This window comes from Falco naumanni, chromosome 5, assembly GCF_017639655.2.
Source record: "Falco naumanni isolate bFalNau1 chromosome 5, bFalNau1.pat, whole genome shotgun sequence".
Classification (NCBI taxonomy): Eukaryota; Metazoa; Chordata; class Aves; order Falconiformes; family Falconidae; genus Falco; species Falco naumanni.
The window spans coordinates 86,786,222-86,790,290 of NC_054058.1; the positions used below are offsets into that span (position 1 = coordinate 86,786,222).

The 4,069-nt window shown below is 37.0% G+C and overlaps 1 long non-coding RNA gene across 1 annotated transcript; it reads right to left on the bottom strand.

Moving 5' to 3' along the window:
* Positions 1-658: 658 nt before the first annotated feature.
* LOC121089078 lies at positions 659-3,183 on the bottom strand. The gene is made up of 3 exons (XR_005828125.1): positions 2,458-3,183; positions 1,306-1,431; positions 659-780 (listed from the first exon to the last, which is right to left on the bottom strand). It is a non-coding gene; the product is annotated as an uncharacterized LOC121089078 (long non-coding RNA).
* Positions 3,184-4,069: the final 886 nt, after the last annotated feature.

Genomic DNA, 4,069 nt, shown 5'->3' on the forward strand with positions numbered 1-4,069 from the left:
GTAAATAATTGCTAATGGCAGACACAGCTATATTACTGGCTATTAGATAGGTTTGTGGGGGTTTGTGTTTGGTTTGGTTTTTTTTTAGTGGGTTTGTTGTGGTTTTTTTTTTCATCTACAGACAGATTTTTAGGCTTTGCACTGTTTACAGAACATCTGAAAAATGAAAAGACAAACTACGTGAAAGGTGATGCTGTTACTGTCCTCTGTTTACCTGATGAGTAGGATTTGGGGGCAGATGATACATTTTAGAAAGCACTGAAGTAGCCAGCTGAAATATTCTGATGTACAGGAACTTACATTGTAATACAGAGGAAAGAAAGTCTGGAGAAGGATTCAGATACTTAAACACAGGCATCTAGTGTGGTTTTAGTACCTAAGAGGATCCTCCTTGGCCCCAAACCATGTAAATAAGCTCTAGTTTTGTGTAATATATGTCAGCCCCATGCAGCTGTCTAGGACACCCTAGAGAGTCTCAAATGACCTAGTAACCCTTGTTTAGGCACTTTCTACTCATTAGGCAGACTCACCACTGACTGTAAGGATGGAGAACATGCTTACTTTCTCCTTGTAATCTGATCTTTCTTTACGCAGCCATTTCATCTTTTGTTTAACAAAAAGTACTTCCTCTGGGCCAAGGAAAATGTTTGAGCTAAGGTTTAAGTCAAGGAGAATGCTTTATTCCAGAAAACTTCATGGAGAAATCCCCAAAATTTTACTAACTGCAAGACATCTCTGCGACTTCTGCTTCTCCATCTGTTCTGTAGCATATCTGGTGGTCTGTTTTACATGTGCAAAATGGATAATCAGGGTTTTTTTGCATCAGTCTGAGGAATTAATTACCCTTTATGTACAGATTTCATGCATCCATAATGTAGATGACAGGTTATAATGTAAGTATTTCATTAATTACTTGTATTCAATCAGCTGCATGCTTCAATCACAATTCTGTGAATAGGAAGCTACACACAGTGTCTGTCCCACACTCTCAGATTTTAGGAGTAGCAGTCTTTTACCACTCTCTGCCTCCAAGGAATATCACAAATGTCTGGAAAATAAACCCCAAAATACTAATTCATTTTATTGTAGTTTTGTTATGTTACTCATATTTAAGTACAGATTGTTAAAGAAAATATTGGAGGTCAACTATATCAATGACTTGCCTTTCTTAAAAATAAGTTCTGTTTTAAAGTGTGAGTAGAATGTGCGTGTCTAAATGCTCCAATAATGGTGCTTAAGGCAGGAAAACTGTTTTTACTTTTCACTAATTTTTCCTTAAATATTTTAGGTTTATGTAACACTTACTCATAGCAAAGATGTACTTGCAATGATGGACGTAGCTGTTCTTTAAAGCAGACAGAGGATCTGTTTCAGGCTAGATGTCCCTTAAATCAAGAAACTGCTGAATTTCTAAAGAAGTTTCACCTTATTCTAAATATAAAAATTATTTAAATTAGTAGAAAATTACCCACCCAACACAAATGCACAGTCATTATTTTCTAATTGCTGCAATAATGTTGCACATGCTTACTGGCACCATAGCTGTTAAATTGATTAAAGGATTACTGTCACTGCACCACCAAGAACAGTGGTAAAGGTGCTCTGAGACATATGTAAGCAATGTCACAGCATCACAGGGTATTATATCAATGAAATGGAAAAAGTGCTGGATTATACCAGCAAGTAGCTGTGTTGAGAAACTAGTGTAAGGTTGAAGGTTTTCATCATGTGTGGAGTTTAGCCCATGTTGCAGTGAGAGATCGCTGAACTGTATAAAATGCCCTTCACCAAGTAGGTGGATAACTAATGATGGAGCAGCCAGCATTGTTAGATTGGCAATTCTTTAATTGTCAATCTAGCAATTTTTCAGTTTATAGCAAATTGGTAGGTTCTGTTAACAAGGCAGAGGAACCGGAATTTCTTGCCTCTGAGAAGGAATCCAATTGGCAAAATTAGAGATAGCTCACATGTTTGAAATGTCTTCTTACAATCAGTGTGGAAACAAGATAAAGGAGTTCCTCAGCAATGGATGGAATTCTGTAATAAACCCTTTGTTACATATGCACCCATATTGTGGCAAATAAATGTCAGTGAACTAATTACTTTGTATAAAAATTAAAAATGGTCAAATTTATATGTTTAGTGTTTCCAGTTGGACAACAGGAAGAGGTAAATATCTATGCCTAAATTTGTACTGAACTCCCTTAATCTGCATTTGTTCTTATCCACACGCTTCTACATCTGTAAAGCTGCTGCTAGACACAGAAAAGAAAAGGGAGACTTATTTTCCTTGATAGAGATTTAACAGCATGGACAAATGCGGGTGATCAATTTAAGGTTAAGTACTGGAATAAAATGCTTTTTTTTCTCACAAATTGACAGAGATGCAGGATTATTATACTTAATATAGGTGAACTATACTTAATAAGATCTGATCAGAGGGAGTTTTAATCTTACCTCAGACTTGAGTCATAAAGTATTGAGATGAAACCGCAAGAGAATGTAAGAAGTCCACTTTGGTTTTTATCCATCTGGTCTTCACTGGCACATTCTACACACTTCTATAAAACCATTTCATTGCTGGTGTTTCAAACTTTAAGAGCAGAGCTGCATGGATTTAACTGGGGAGGACCTGTCACCACCCAGTAATCACCAAAGCTGCAGTTCCAAAAAGGTATGTGAGGGTGACAAGTCTACAGAGATGATATTGTGGTGGAAGTTAAAGAAGAAATGGACAAACACAGATTCAGGTCCCCCGTTTCACAATTGGGTTGAACTGAATTTGGACTACTGTGTCACCAAAAAGACTGTTTACTCCCCCAGTTCATCCTTGGCGATAATTCCCCATGAGACATTTTTTCCTTTGACACACTGAGGAGTTGTTGGAGTCTGTGGTGGACTAGATTAGCTTGCTAATATTGCTGAAAATTAACACATCAAAACATGAGTAAGTTTTATGCTGGATGCATGAGCAGATTCTACTCAGCATGGAGAGCAGGGACCCATGGCTATGGTTAAATGGTAGGAATTGCTATCTTAGCTTAATTCAGTCATGAAAACTTATCTGCTGCAGATGGGGGTCAGGATGCTGAGAAGGAGTGTGACGATTACATTTATAATTTTGCTTGGGGCACTCACCACCAGAACAGAAAGGAACCTAAACCTCTCAATTTCTTTCTAACTATAAAAACAAACACACACACACAGCCCCCCCAAAAAAAACCCAAAACCAAAAAGACAAACCCCAAAGAAAAACCCCAACCACTTTACAAAAGTAAGTTGTATTTATTTATATACTTATTTTTCCCCATGAGGGAACCCTAAGCCTGGAAACCACATGAGTTCACTAGGTAAGAAGTTTTTACACTGCCGTGTGTCTGAAGACCATATAGCAATGTCAGACAATAAGGTAGCATCAGTAAGAAAGGTGCTCTAGATGTCAGAAGGCACCTGAATTGCTGGGGTGTGATGTTGTGTGAAGATCAATAAATAAGCAAAAGAACAAAGAGGCAAGGGTTTTTTTTTCCCCCGTTTTCTTCCAGCCACATCACTTCTCCTAATTCTTCTGAAAGCCTTGTGTTCTGGAACTGCATGAGCTTTCAACAGTAAATTTTGAGAGAATATAGGAGAAGAATATAGGAGAGAGATGTTTTTTTGTTGCTGTATCATCACAACTAAATTATATGTTGTCTATCTTTTTAATAAAACATAATTTACTTTATATAATAAAAGAGATTGCATTGCCTAAGCCGAGTTGATGCCAAGATAAGATACTTGGTCTTTCCTCTCTTCAGAGGCATAGACCAGCCCTATATTGTAATGGTAAGAGAAACTGTTATTAAAACTAAGTCTTTTTTATGTTTAATAATGCATAACAAATGATTATTTGTTTTGTATGGAGTTTTTTTGAAGTTACACAAAAACTTTTCTCAGACTTGAAAACTTGAAAAAAAGTCTTAGAAATGGACTTTGTTAGAATCCTCTAGGCAGTATCTAGCTAGTTATTGACGATGTTCTGACTCTCTAGTTGTTGAGTCTCAATGTGAATCTGGAAGCGATGCAGCTGTTG